Below are 16,315 nucleotides of genomic sequence, written 5' to 3'. Positions count from 1 at the left end.
CAAGACTTCTTTTCCCAGTGACCGCAACACAATCCAGGATTTGACGACCTGAGAGTAAATCTCTAAGGGATGTACATGAAGTACAAGGTAAGAGGGGAAATGGTTCATGCATATTGGTTCTCAGCCTTTCACAAGCCTTCTTCCTTCCATGCTTAAGAGAATTCTGTCTTGACCCTCCTGACCCTACCTCCCAGACAGGAATGGTTCTGCTTGGCTAAATAAGCTCTCTTGGACTTTGTAATGCAGAGGAAAAGAGCTGGCAAGGATGACAAGAGGCGGGGGTGAGAACTGGTACAGTGGATGTAGGGTTTTTGGAGGGAGGCTGAGGTGAGGGAGATGGGAGAGATGTTTCAATATAAGGGAAATGGGTGGAAGAGAAAAGGAGATGTCAAAGATATATTATTATGGTCTCCTTATTTCCCCTTGCTGAGTTCAAGGAAGTCAAAAGAAGGGCTGAGACCTTTGGAATTTATTTTTAAATCTGGATGGTATTATTTTAACCACAACAGTGTTCTGAAACCATCCCGTGAGAGTGTAGGCTTTAAAAAGATTACACATTGATGAGGCATACCCCATTCCCACAGGGACCTTAGGGCGCAGGGGTGAAGCTAACTAGAATCCAATAAAACCACAGCAAACATTTACTTCCTAATGTTCTTGTATGTGTTGGCTAAAATAAGGGTCTTTAGCCCTTACTGTTTCCCCCTGGGGTTTTTTTCTAACAGAATTGTCCCTGAAGCTTCTAACTCTGAAAGCTGCTCAAATTTTTCTGACAGTACAGAAGGTATAAAAGCACATCATGTTGAAAGTGACAGAAGAAAAAATGGTAATTTCTTCCCTAAGTTTGAGTTGCACAGAAATGTCTACTTTGGGTATGTTTTAAAGGATAAATGACCAAATCTGAAATAGTCTTTGTATCTAGAGCATGATGCTTGACAATTTCATACCTTGGTTCTCTCTAATGAAATCAAGGTCCCATTTAATGAAATCAATTGGATTCAGCGTAAGTAGAAATAATGAACCATTCTGTGTATACCAAGATGGTGCTACTAATCTTATATGCACAGTCATAGGCATATACATAAGATGCTCACTAAGACCTGCTAGGGGTCATGAGAATTTAATAGTAAACCCTGAGCTTTGGTAAACACTTAAGATCTACATGATGACAAATAACTTCCATGATATGGTACAGAAATATTCACTGCCATGTCACAGTCTAGGACAAAGATAGCAAGAACGTTGTTTGTGCTACCACCCCACCTCCAGCGACCATGGCAGACATATTTAATTGATACAATCTTTCCTGCTGAACTAGGCATGGTCCCAGAAACCTTCTCATTGAAGCTCTCCAGGCAATTACTCCCAGTGGATCAGAGCTGGCATGTGAGATGAAATCTATTTGCCATTCCTAATCTGTGGGATGTTAGGGCCAAATGTCAGTGTGGGCATGAGTTTGCAAAGATCCCACCCATGGGGCATACATGGGTATTGGAGTTGGTGGTACAGAGATAAAGTGACAGCAGAACTGGCCTTCTGCAAAGGGAAATAGCTGCCTATAAACCCCAAACCTCTTCTATTTCACCTCTTGATTTTTAGGTAACAAAAGTATTTTCAGGAAAGAGTAACTTTTTGAGCTACTGTCTTTTATAAACATTTTGACTTAAATTAATTTTTCACATCAACAAATAAGAAACCCAGAAAGACCCTGAAGGATTAGGGTTCTAGCTGGATCAGGTTTGAAGAGGCAGATGATTGGGGATTAGTTAAAGAAGGTGCAAAGGGCTGGGTACAAAACACTACTTCCTCCCCACAGCTCTCAGGAGGGTCAGGCTTATAGCCAATAAGCTGAGCATCAGATCCTCAAATAAGAAACAAAATCCCACAGTAAATAACTGAGGGAAAACATTTGATTAGGGCTTTATCTTTAATAAATGAAATTATTATTATGTGAAATTATTATTATGTGAGAAAATAAGTTTACCTTACTTTTTAACTTAGATTCTATTTGGCACAACTATGTACTAAGTTTGAAGAACTCAGATATTTGAGTTTGAACAACTAAAATATTTACATTAGGAGACATAACTTTTTTTAAAAAATATTTTATTTATTTATTTGACAGAGAGAGATCACAAATAGGTAGAGACGCAGGCAGAGAGAGGGGAAGCAGGCTCCCTGCCGAGCAGAGAGCCCAATGCAGGGCTCGATTCCAGGACCTTGAGATCATGACCTGAGCTGAAGGCAGAGGCTTAACCCACTGAGCCACCCAGACACCCCCAAGACATAACTTTTTTAACAAAAAGAGTGTAATAGCATTATATAATATCCTTCACTTATGGTTAATTTGTGTTGTATGATCACACAGAGGGTAACTTCTCAAAATACTGAAGGACTTATTAATTTACCATTACCAATACCTACCTTTGCTACTCATATCATTTGCTTTGAAGATATATAATGTCATAACCCTTACTGGTTTTCTCTTCAGTTGTTAACCTACCTGACTATCCCCAACCCCATTTGTATGTGATCTGAGCAACATCATTTTCTTCATCCTCATGAAATCCTTAAATGTTTAAGAGTAGCAGTTGCACTTCACCATCTATTTATATTGAGTTTGCATTTTCACTGTCAAAGTTTACAATATTCATCTGTAAAAATGACTGGAAAAATACGTTGTGGGATAAGAAAAGTCAGGCTGGTATTAAGCAGGATAGATACTTGACAATATTTAATATTTTCATGTGATAATAAATTATTGCTTCACCATGAAATCAGGTAACTGTTATGACTGGAATCCTAAACACTCACCCATTCTAGATGCCTATTACTACATCACCTTCCTCCCTGGCCCACAGAGGATTGGATCAGAGATGGACATGTGACCCAATTAAACCAATCATCTCTTTCCTGGGAAACTGGGATTGAGACTCAGTTATATGTATAGAACTGTGATCACTCAACTTTTTTGAGGTACATCCCTAACAGTAAAAAGATTTAACTGTATATTTCCAACTTATTATACTTTAACTTACTTTCCATAGATATCTTATTTATAAATTATATTGGTAGTTATATTTATTTGTAAATTACAGGAATTTAACTTTTAAATATTTCAAAAAAATTTTTATATGAATTTAAATATTTTACTAGTTTAAATTTATGACTAATTTTTAAAACTTTTTGTTCATTAAAAAACATTAATAAAATATTTAAATTTTTTAATGATATTCACTTATTAGTCATTGTTTTAAGAGACTTTTTCAATTCTATGACCTAAAAATTCATGTTAGATACTATGGTCACATATTATTATATAGTTATTATCACATATTATTATATTGGTTTCAATGGCTGCATAACCTAACTCACATGAACAACAGGTCCAGATGGAAAAAAAGATACTTTCAACTTTATGATTTTTTAATCCCAACCACCAATTATGGAAAGGCCTTTGTTGAAATTAGGCTCAAAAATTTCCAGTATCTTGAGATTTGTTCCTACAAACTAATCAAACCCAGTGACCTTCTCTTCTGGAAACTTTTATACCAGTTAGAAAATTCTGGTTTTTGAAGTACAGAACTACCAAGGTTTTGTGCTTGAGATACATTGTTTTCAACCACAAAATCATATAATGATAGAAACATTTCCAAATAAACATTTTGAAGATGTTTCTCCATAGCAAGAGTTCTTTTGAAAAGCAGATATTTTCTCTCATTGATAAAAATATCACCCTTGCCTTGAAGAAGCAGAATAAACCTTTTTTTTTTAAGTAGATATTACTGTCACAGAAAAGGTCAGTGAATTTGCAATAGTTATTGAAAAATAAAAATGTATAACACATCTTTAAAAAGGACCATTCTTTTGTCACAAAATGACCAGAAAACATCTTGTGATATAAAAGATTTTCATGGCCATACTCTTTCTTTTAACAAAGTTTGCGATGATTCTACTATGAAAGCCCTTGTTTTTATCAAGTTAACCACTTAAATGACCTCCTGTGGCACTTTGTACCCTCTGGCTTCAACTCTTTCCTACATGAAATTGAATATGAATAGTGGTGAATGAATTTCACATGTGGAGCTAATTAGCTCATCTCACCCAGAATTATTTTTTATTCTAATCAAAGAAACTGCTCTGTTAGTGGTTACACATAGGTATAAAACACTATTTTTTTTTTTAAAGATTTTATTTATTTATTTGACAGACAGAGATCACAAGTAGGCAGAGAGGCAGGCAGAGAGAGAGAGAGAGAGAGAGGGAAGCAGGCTTCCTGCGGAGCAGAGAGCCCGATGCGGGGCTCGATCCCAGGACCCTGAGATCATGACCCGAGCCAAAGGCAGCAGCCCAAACCACTGAGCCACACAGGCGCCCCATATAAAACACTATTTTATTAAAGAACTCATTTCCCATGTGACTATGGCTGACAGCTGCATGTCCTGTGCAGCGTGTTCAAACACCAATACCTCATACCTTGGATGTCCAGTTTTGCTGGGTTATTTTGCCAACAGTAGACAGTGTGAATATTTGTCCATCATCAGGAATGCAAAGGCCACATATCTGAACTTTCGCCTTCACCAAAAGAAAGAAGCTGTTTTATTAACAATAGATGCAGACAAGAAAGCATCAATTATAATGACAAGAAAGGGCCCAGCAAAAAGCAAGTGAGAAAAAGGATGATCAATGATGGGATTATTTAAACCCTTTCTCCTGATCAGAGATCCTCTGCAGCAAACGCAGAACAGAACGTAATCATTCTGAAGAGCCCTGAAAGTGGGTTATTTGAGCTCCCTAGTCAGGAACTAATGCACCTGAATGAAATGTACCTTTAAAAAAACAAATCCCTTTTCTGTGTCTTTTGTTCTCAAGGAATATCACAGTAATGAGCGGGATACCGAAAGTACAGTTATTATTTCTACATGCTCAAATGGCTTGGCCTACATATGCTCTCAAAATATTTGAGTCACTGGAGGAAATTAAGAAAACATACTAGCAGATTAGAAGGGATTTCCAAAGAAATCATATTTTTACCTCAAATCAAAACCTCTTAGCCTGCCATGACTACAAGCTTTCACTCTTATTCTCACCATATGCGCAATATTTTGGATGCTTCTTACTGATATAAAGATCTGTAATTTAATTTCAAACAACTGAGTAGAAATGACATCTACCAAATTAAAAGTAAGCACAATCACCATGGCACTCTTCATACAAATACCTTTCAGTCTTAAAATTTAACAAGCTTCTCTAATTGCAATGCCATTTAAATGAGAACCTAGCATGACATCTCTAGTGAGTTGGTCTTTCCTTGCCATCACTGAGTGAGTGGAGTCTTTGGTAAAGGTTATCAATCCTTTTTTATATACTTATTAGCAGTATTGCTTTCTGTTCCTTAGGATAGTGTGCATAGACATCTTTTCCTCTCAAGCCTATTTGGAGGTGAGAGTATTCAATTCAGCAGACAAGTATTGAGTTCCTGCTCTGTACAAAGACTCAGTCTCAGTTCTCAGAGGGCTTCAAAGATGAAGAGATCCCTAACTTCAAGAGCTTACTCAGAGAAGATGAGGTAAGTTCATTTTTTTAAAAAAATGCTGCGAAAATCAATGATTTAAGAGTCACTAAGTATTTGGGGCACCTGGATGGCTCAGTCAGTTAAGCAGCTGCCTTTGGCTCAGCTCATGATCCCAAGATTCTGGGATCAAGCTCCACAGCCCTGCAGCCCCGCACTGGGCTCCTTGCTCAGGGTAGAACCTGCTTCTCTCTCTGCCTGCCACTGTTCCTGCTTGTTCTCTCTCTCTCGCTCTCTGACAAATAAAGAAGTAAAAAAATCTTTAGAAAAAAAAGAAAAGAAAAAAAGAATTACTAAGTATTCGGGCGCCTGGGTGGCTCAGTGGGTTAAGCCGCTGCCTTTGAATCAGGTCATGATCTCAGGGTCCTGGGATCGAGTCCCACATCGGGCTCTCTGCTCAGCAGGGAGCCTGTTTCCTCCTCTCTCTCTCTCTGCCTGCCTCTATGCCTACTTGTGATCTCTCTCTGCTCTCTGTCAAATAAATAAATAAAATCTTTAAAAAAAAAAAAAAAGAAGAATTACTAAGTATTCAAAGGGCTCAGGTCCAAAATTCTAAATTATTAAATTATAACATTTAATTAGCTGAATAATCCAGGCTAATAGCTAATAGGTAAATCCTTACTTCTCCTTAGATCAAAACTAAAGTTTCTATATGTTTCAAGTACAGAAGTAAAAAGTATAAAGAGGCAGAAAAGACAAAAAGGGATAACTATACATGTGTAACTGGGCTATTAACCCCTGAATAAATATTACCTAACTCTGCTTGGCATTGTGAAAAGGTTCAAAATGGAGAAGAGGGATTCAAAGGGGCTGGATTTTTTAATGACAGGACCTAAAAGATAGCACTGAGTTTGTGTCATCAGTATCCATGGTCCAGATACTGGACCAATTCCTAAACCCCAAAAGCCAATCCCTCAATCTTCATTTAAAACACAACTTATTCTAAAAAAAAATTTAAGGCCACTTAGAAATATGTAAACAGGTTACAAGAGAAAATGAATCCAAAATAAAAAGATAAAGCAAAGAGCAAATAAAAGTAGGAAAGCAAGATGGCATTGGGAATGATGTCAGCCCACAAAGTAAAGCAATATATTCTTCCTTGAGTAGCCTCCTCATTGCTGGAATAAAGAGGCAACCACAGTGAGTTGCACGATGCACTGCCACCATCCTGGTATTAAGAAAATGAAGAAGTCAAACAACAGTCAGAAGATTGTCCAGAACAAAGGAAATATAATGGGCAGGAAGAAGCATTCCCCCTAACTCTAGAAAAACTGGGTATCTTGTTCCCCAGGCAAGACCCACAGCCCAGTGGCACAGTCCTTGAGTCTACACACTCAACGGTCTCCTCCATGGTTAGTGCAACAGAGCTGCTTCTCTGTGTCTGCTTTCCTGAGCTCTCACTCTCCCTCACTGATACATGAAGTGCACTGAACATATAATGCAGACTTCCATCAATTCTTCATGTGAGTCTTAGATGTGCACTCAGAACCCATCTTTATCTTGAATTTCACCCTGCAAACTTATCAAGCAAAATACACTAACTACGAACTAGATAGACGATTCCCCAAAAGGCAGTGGCAGTACTCCCAAGCCATTGGAGAACTTCACATAAGTTAAAATGAGAAGCATGGCCTCTATACAAATTCTCTATGGCAGATCTTAACAACAATAGGACATTCTCAAAGCTGTTGCACAAAAATAAGTCTGCCCTTTCACATAGTAATTCAGACAATGGGAATGTATTCCAAGACAGACACACAAAACAGGGAAGAAAAAAAAAGTTTGTTCAAACACATCCATTGTCAAAGACATCCATCTTATTTATTTTTAAAGAATTTGAAACAACCTAAATGTCCAAGAATTGAGAAACTGATAAGTAAACTATTATGTCAGCTCAATGCTATATTATATGTCACCAAAATTATGTTAATTCTGTTGTACCATTGACAAGACTCATGATACAATATTAAGTTGTGTGGTTTTTTTTTTTTTTTTAAGGAGTATAGAAGCTTGTGTATACATTAGAATTACAACTTTTGGAGAAAATATCTTACGCAATGTGTGAAAAGGCTGAAAGGAAAGCAATCAAATGTTAGCAATTGCCTTAGAATAGTGATATGGGTGATTTTTTTCTCTCTTATCTCTTTTCCAAATTTTCTTTTATTGTGATTATATTAGTTTTACTATGAAATATATGTAAATAAACTTAAACATCCAAATTACCTTAAAACTTATGAAGCATATTAAATAGGTCTTTAAACTGTTAGCAAAAATAGACAATTAGACAGACAGTGATAGAGATCATGAGAGGCCTCTGTTCATGGAAGAATCTCTCCCTGAGAATCACTTGAAACAAAGAGGCAGGGTAAAGAGACCAACAGCGGGTAAGAAGTCTTACAGTAATGGGTGGGGGCAAAAACAGATACATACTGAGTGCTCTAGTATTATAACCTTATTTTTCCCTGACATTTAATAAGACTGAGGTACAGTTATAGACTGTTATTTAAAGTCACTGTTTTTAGACTAGACAATAGTGGATACTGATCATTTCCAAATCTCTCTCCAAAGTCATTTCTCAACATAATCTCTACTAAACCCTCCATGGTATTAAAGTGTCCTAGAGGTCCCTCCTCCCTGCCCCTTACTTCCCACCAAAGACACTTTTGAGGGAGTTGAGATATCTTCATATGTAAGATTAAAAAATAATAAATTTATGATCCTGTCTGACCATGCCTGATTCAATTCATGACCTTTAAATGTCATCCCTGCCGCTAAAGAGGAAAAAAAAAAAAAAAAAGTTCTGTCCATCTGTTGCATTTCTGCCTGACCCTCCAAAGGCATATATTTTACATATAGTCTTGATACCTGACACTATTCATAGAAATATAAATAGCTCAGCTCTTGCATTCATTTTCTAGGGCTGTCATAACAAATACCACAGACTGGGTTGCTTAAACAACAGAAATCTATTTCTTCACAGTTCTAGAAGCTACAAGTTCAAGATCAACATGTCAGCTGGGTTAGTTTTATTCTGAGGCCTCTCTCCTTGGCTGGCAGATGGCCATCTTTTTCTGGTGTTTTCACATGATCTTCTTCCATGCATGTCCTAATCTCTTCTTATGAGAACACCAGTCATATTTGGATTAGAGCCCACCCATATGACTTCATTTTTCCTTAAGTACATCTTTAAAAGACCCTATATCCAAATCTACTTGCATTCTGAGGTTCTAGGGGGTTAGGATTCCAACATGAATTTTGGGGTTCATAGTTCAACCTGTAACATTTCATCCTGAACATAAACTAGCATCAATGAACAAAAACCAAATTAAGTAAGCACTGAGCTGTGCTGTTTGGGGTGGAATTAGCACCAGTATCACACATTTTACTTATGCTATCTGAATCATTTAATGAACCATGTCACAAAGGAGTTCCTAGAGTCATGCTTTTCTGTTTCTGAATCTGACCTCATGACATGGTGCCATGAGCTCTCAGATCCTTCTTGCTAGGCCCTGAACTGATCTTGTTACAGATCTTTGATTCTCCCAGAGTGGATCTTACAAACTGATAAAGAAGGCGTGATTTAATCATTCCATAAACACTTCTAGATACCTCCTGTGTGCACAGGCCCCTTCTCTGCTAAGGGCTGGAGGAAACAATGATGAGACTACCCGATGGATTTGGTCCCTACCTTCAAACAGCCTTTAGGCTGCTCAGAAATAATAGCAGAAGTAAAAAGGCTACCCTCACTACATAACACACTGTATTCATAGTTATCATAGATGAGACAAAATGATAAGGAAAATAGCCCAAATTTTCAACAAGTAGGAGGACTTGACAGCTTGGCCACAAGCATGTCTCCAAAAGAAATTCCCATGAGCTTTTATGCTTTTCCCTTTGAGAGGACAAGTTACAACACCTTCTCCCAAGTCTCACAGCCTAACCCTTTTATATGCTAATCCTTTGTTTTGACTGCAAAAGCTTTTTACTAATAGATAGTTATCACATATGAAGCAAATATATAAAATATGGCCTTAAACAAAAGATATTTTTGCCTGCAAACCACTCATTTCCAACAGCATCATCAAAAAGATGTCTGAATTGATCACTGCTAAGAGGATCAACCTTAATAATGTCAAAGTTTTCTTCTCTGTCTGCCAATCCAGCATCATGTCTCCCTCCCCAACCTCAAAAAAAAAATAATTTTCAGAAATAAACTTATGTGTGGAGTGCCATGGTGGCTCAGTCAGTTAAGCGGCTGCCTTCCGCTCAGGACATGATTCCAGGGTCCTGGGACTGAGCCCCTCATCGGGCTCCCTGCTTGGCAAGAAGCCTGCTTCTCTGTCTTCCACTCCCCCTGCTTGTGTTCCCTCTCTCACTGGGTCTCTCTGTCAAATAAATAAATAAAATATTTTAAAAAAAAAAAAAAAAGGAAAGGAAGAAAGAGAGAGGGAAAGAAATTAATTTATGTGCAAATCAAAGTATGCCTGTAGCTTGTCATTTAATTAACAAAGTGACAAATGTTTGTTAAATGCTTCCTCTATGCCTAGCCATTCTAAATAGTCAGAGACACAAAAGAACCACAAGGAATCTCTCTGGATCCATTTAAAATGTATTGTCACATTGAAAATGCCTCAAAGGTTCCAAAGAAAAAAGAGATAGAACCTCTTCAGGAACCCTTTTTTTTTTTTTTCCCCTTTGTGAGCCTTTGAAGTCCATGTTAAATACTAAAGAAGAGTTTTTGAAACTTAGATTCTTTAAGGGGAAAATAAAAGGTTGGTCTGAGGTTTGAAAGAGAGGATGTAATGGCCACTATGAGGCATTCTTCAGAGAAAATAGTGCTTCCAGTGTTTATGAGTTATTCATTAGAGAGGCAGGTCTAGCTGGCTGACACTGTGGGTACCAAGGCAAAACTTTCATCCTGGCTGGAAGGTAAGAGCTATAAAGCCAAGTAAGGGCTGCCATGTGTTTCTAGAGGGCAGTTCTAAATCACAAAATCATAGAGAAAGAGAGAACAGGAGACATCAGACATAGAGAAGCCTTTGCTGTTTTGTCCACAAAGGGAAATAATATGTATCAGAGGCAAAGCTGCTCAAGGCCTCATTAGTGGAGGTAGGAGACAAGGAGACCACGTTTTGAGAAGATAATCACAGGGATCAGAGCAGCTACCATAAACTCAAAGGCTAGAATGGTAGCCTTAAGTCTGCCTCAAATAAAATATTCAGAGTTAGTTTAAGACCCAACTTTACTAGCAGATGAGGCTGAAAGATATACGATTAATTGAAATACATTAGAATCCTTTACTTTGCACTGTTTCAACACGTACAAATTTCAGCTATCATGCTTTAGTTAATTAACTCCATTCAACAAAATGGTTACCACCATTCAAATTTCAGTTACCACCATATATTAATTATGAGTCATCACATAAAGTACAAACTTTGCTGCTAACCTCAACCACAAATCACTATATAGCTGATGAACAGCATGATCAATGGCCAATGACGTTACTTCTTCCAAAGTTTGTCGGTGATTGAGCACTGCGCATGTTATTGATCTCTCGCACAGACAGAAAAGAGTACAGTTGTGTTGCCTCCTTGTCCCCTGTGATAAATACATGTAATATTTTACAACAAGGATTAAAGTGCAACAAAGAGACAAAAAGTGATAACGCTGGAAGTGAAACTGGATGCAATTAGATTTGAAAAATGGCAACAGAAAAGCAAAGACAGGATGAGATCTAGGCTTTCATGAAACTATGCTATAAACTATGCTGATAAAATGTGATGAATATAAAAAACAAGGTAGGGGCACCTGGGTGGCTCAGTCGGTTAAGTAGCCAACTCTTGATTTCAGCTCAGGTCGTGATTTCAGGGTTGTTAGGATCAAGCCCCACGTCAGCCTCCATGCTAGGCATAGAGGCTGCTTAAGATTCTCTCTTTCCTTTTTTCCTCTGCCCCTGCCCCTCCACTAAAAAAAAAATTAATAAAAATTTAAAAAGTAAAAACGAACAAACAAAAAAAAACAAGGTAAAGCTGTGCTAATATATTTTAGTTCAAATTGTTGTAGAAACAGATGGTTGAAATGGAGCACATCTCCTTTGGACTGAAGGCAGCAATAAAAGATAATTCAAATCAGTTCAATTAGCATTCAAGCCAAAGTGTTAATATTAGCTGCCATATTGAAAGAAAAATGTAATTACAGGGAGACTGAAAAAGAACCTTTTACTGCCAGTAAAGACTGGTTCCATGGTTTCAGATGTTGGCATAAACTGATTAATGTTAAACTGTCTAATTAAGTGGCTAGCACAAACAAGGATGCTGCTGTGAAATTTGAATCCAGATTTCAAGGATTAGTTAAGGCAGGTAGTTATGATGCTCTCCAATGTGAAAGTGGCTATGACAAAAACATGAGGACATACCAGAAGATAAGAGGATATACTGGCTAAAAAACAAAACAAAAAAACAAGCAAACAAAAAACAAGTTAAAGGAACTCTCAAAGATATTTCACAACATTGGAAACACAAAGAATAGAATATTGAAAACTGATTCAAACTTAGAAAGGATTATGACCATTTGCCAAGGCATAATATACTGATACATGCTACAGCATCTGTATACCTTGAAATATTATACTAAGTGAAAGAAGCCAGTCACAGAAGACTACATATTATATGATTCCACAGATATGGAATGTCAAGAAAAAACAAATCTATGACACAGAAGTAATGACTTCCTACTGATTGGGAGGGTGAGGTATGGAATTGGAGGGCGATAGCTATAGAGTATGAAGTTATAGGTACGAAGTTGAAGACATTCGTTTAAATATATCAGAGACAGACCTGTCAAAATATCTGGGATCTGAAAGGCCAAGATTCCGAAGAAAAGGGACACCTACTGATGTGAGTCCAGTATTCTTTATTTCTTTTCCACTCAAGGAAATGATGATTCTTAGCATGGCAAGGGTTGTGGTGGGTCGGGGATGGGGGTAATGCTGAAAAGCCAGGCAGAGAACACGTGCCAGAGGCAGAGAAGCCTATAATCTCATGGAGATGGGAGAGAAAACACAGAAGTCGGGACCTACAGAAGCAGCCTGGCCTTAAATAGCTGAGACCCTGAAGAGGGGAGGCCTAGGAAAGACAGACTGACTTCGAGAGATTTCCCTTCAAGAGTAATAAAATTGATGATCCTTTATTTAGCCAAGACTAATCAAGAAAAGTGAGAAAAGGCACAGATTACCAATAACAAAAATTAAAATGAAGACCGACTCACTATAAGGCCTGCAGACATCAAAGAGATACTAAAGGAACATGAGAACAATTCCAACAATAAATTGGAAAGTTTAGATGAAACGGGCAGGGGCACCTTGGTGGTTCAGTCGGTTAAGCATCTGCTTTTGGCTCAGGTCATGGTCCCAGGGTCCTGGGATCTAGGAGAACAGTGCCAGGCTCCCTCTCAGTGGGAAGTCTGCTTCTCCCTCTGCTCCTCCCCCAACCCCAACTCATGCTCTTTCTTTCTCTCTTGCTCACTCTCTCAAATAAATAAAATCTTAAAAAAATAAAATAAAATGGGCAAAGCCCCCCAAAAATAAGGCTTACCACAAATGATACAGGAAGAAACCAAATAAAATAAAATCCAAATAAAGCTATAGCTATTAAAGACACTCTATCATTTAAAAATATTTCCACAGAAGAATCTCCAGATAGTTAGTTTCATTGATGAATTCTTCTATTTAAGGAAAAACAAACACCAGTACTAAGAGAACCTATTTCAGAAAACATAATCTATAAATAAGTGAATGTAAACAGGGTTAATATACAACAAAAATAAAACACCAAATATAGGGGCGCCTGGGTGGCTCAGTGGATTAAGCCACTGCCTTCGGCTCAGGTCATGATCTCAGGGTCCTGGGATCGAGTCCCGCATCGGGCTCTCTGCTCAGCAGGGAGTCTGCTTCTCTCTCTCTCTGCCTGCCTCTCTGTCTACTTGTGATCTCTCTCTGTCAAACAAATAAATAAAATCTTAAAAAAAAAAAAAACACCAAATATAAACTATTAGAAAATGAGACTTGAAAAATGACACAATAGTAACTCTCACCTCTCCCTCCCCCAGTGGAACACAGATTCTTTTTTTTTTTTTTTTTAACCTAATCATCCGATGCTGGATTTAACACTTTAAAAGAAGTCGTAAGAGAAAGTCTATACTTAAAAGGCTGGACTCCAGGATGCCTAAGTGGCTCAGCCAGCAAAGTGTCTGCCTTTGGCTCAAGTCATGATCCCAGGGTTCTGGGATCAAGTCCCACATCATGCTCTTTGCTCACTGAGGAGCCTGCTTCTCCCTTTGCCCCTCCCCCTGCTTCTTTGCTCTCTCTCTCTCTCTCTCTCTCTCTGGCAAATATTCTTAATATATAAGGAACATACAATAATCAGTCCAAAAGACCTTTAAGACCTAAAATACAAATGGACAAAAATCCTTAAGAGAATTTACAGGAAAAAAATATTAATACAGATGTCCAATAATTAATACAAATGACAAATGTCCAAATCTCAATTTGGCTGAGGTAGAAATCAAAATTAAAATTGAGTTACCTGTCTTTGCCAAACTTACTGAAAGAGTTTTTTTTTTAACGATCTTTTTTTTTTTTTTTAAGTAAGATGGGCACAGTCATATCTACTGAGGGTATACTAATACAGCTTCAAAATCTGTAGAAACTTAACAGATAGGAGAGAGTTAATTCTAAAACAAGGCTAATTATAACCAAATGCTATAAAGAAATAAATGATGTAGGGATAGGGGTTAATATGTCTTAGCCCACCTCATGTCGAAATAAGTTAAAATAGCTTTTACTTGAAATAAGTACTGTCCCCAGTACTACAAACAGAAAGACTACCATTTTCCTTATGCTGTTGATCTGTCTGAGCCTTTCTATCATAATTCAAGAATGACCTTGTAAGAGAGAGCTAAATCTGGCAAACTACAGTCAATCCTTGTACAACACAGGCTTAAACTGAGGTACACTTATAAGGGATTTTTTTTTTCAATAAATACCATACAGACTATAAATATATTTTTCCTTCCTTAGGACTTCCTTAATGACATGTTCTTTTCTCTAGCTTATTTTACTGTAAGACATCAGAATATAATACATATAACATACAAAATGTGTATTAGTAGACTATGTTATCAATAAGGCTTCTAATCAACAATAGGCAATTAGTAGTTAAGTTTTGGCGGGAGTCAAAATTTATAGGCAGATTTCCGACTCCACAGGTTTTTAGTGCCATAGCCCCTGCATTGTTCAAGGGTCAATTGTATCTTAGAGCAGAGTTTTAGTAGAACATATTTCAGCATTCAGACTGACAACACAGTCCCAATATGTCCCTCCAACACACACACACACATACATACACACACACTCACTCACATTAACATTTGCATACACATATTCACACTTACATACATGCATACATAATTCCTACAACATTTCCCTTATTTTCAGAACTTTTCAAAACATACCTCCTGTGAATCCTGTAACTTCTTTTCAGCTACTTTCTCTGCCAACTAGTTTTCCTTTGTCCTTTAAACACACCAAAAGGGAGCACCTGTATGGCTCAGTTAGTTAAGTGTCATGTTCTGCTCAGGTCATGATCTCAGGGTTCCTGGATCAACCCCTCCACCACAGGTCCAGCTCCCTGTTGAGTGAGGAGTCTGCTTCTCTCTCTGCCCCTCCCCCAGCTGGTGTTCTCTCCTCTCTCTCTCTCTGTGTCAGTTAAATTAAATTAACTCAAATCAAATTAAATTAAAAATAAAATAAACACACCAAAAGGTTTGCAGGGTTGGCTTTCTTCTCTTTAAGGTTTATATCTTCTTGATAAGTAGTCTCAGATTCTACTATTGCTATATTGTATAACTATCTCTACGTTAACTTCCAAATCCATATCTCCAAACCTGCATGAGTTTTCCTCACCAGTACTAGATCAATATTTCTTGTATTTACTTCAAATATAACCTCTAAAATGGAATTTTCCTTTCTTACTCCATCTCACCTACTTTTTGTCCTATATTTATTCTCCCACACATTCAGCAAATAGTTACCAAGCACCATTAACCACTCATTCTTCCAAACTATACAGTTGAGAGCCAACCTTCATTCTTCTCAGCCCTTCTTCTGCTTGGGTCAACTGTGTATCCTAACTCAGGTCTCTGAGATTGAGCCCATGTCTTTATACCCACTAACACATTAGCCCCATTCATTATAATCTCTCACTGCAATGCCTGCTGCTGCAACTGCTTAGACATTTTCCCTGCTAGTGAAGTCAGCCCATTTTCCACACAGTTGGCAGAATTATCCTTCCTAAAAATAAATCAGGTCATGTCACTCCCTCTTCTGAGAAGCCTTCATAGCACATAGTGCTGGTGGGGTCTGTGAACCAACTGCACTGGAATTAGCTAGGGAACTCATTAAGCTGTCACTTCTTGAGCCCCAGACCTACTGTATCCATCTCCTTAGAGAGAAGGCCTAGGAATCCCCACCTTTAATAAGTTCCCCAGATGATTCTCATGCCCACTCAAGGTGGAAACACGCTAACCTGCAGGAAAGAATCCAAACTCCTTAGGCAGAAATACAAGGTCCTTCACCCTCTGGGCCCGGCTGGTCTCAGTTCCCTCCACTCAGTACTGTGCACCCTACACGTCAGTCACACTGAACTTCTCACTCCTGTCTAGATTATGCCCTCCCATACCTCC

At 37.9% G+C, this 16,315-nt stretch overlaps 1 protein-coding gene across 1 annotated transcript in view; it reads right to left on the bottom strand.

Moving 5' to 3' along the window:
• Positions 1-2,242: 2,242 nt before the first annotated feature.
• The window catches only part of APTX (aprataxin), a 60,475-nt gene continuing 46,402 nt past the window's right edge, over positions 2,243-16,315 (bottom strand). Inside the window, exons 10-11 of the transcript XR_004277474.1 lie at positions 4,477-4,575; positions 2,243-2,666 (exon numbers count right to left, since the gene is read on the bottom strand). The gene's annotated coding sequence lies outside the window, so the exon portion shown is untranslated. The remainder of the gene's footprint in view (positions 2,667-4,476; positions 4,576-16,315) is intronic.

Source organism: Mustela erminea, chromosome 12 (assembly GCF_009829155.1).
Source record: "Mustela erminea isolate mMusErm1 chromosome 12, mMusErm1.Pri, whole genome shotgun sequence".
NCBI lineage: Eukaryota > Metazoa > Chordata > Mammalia > Carnivora > Mustelidae > Mustela > Mustela erminea.
Note: the sequence above shows the minus strand (reverse complement) of the source record. Positions and strands in the feature narration are given on the sequence as shown.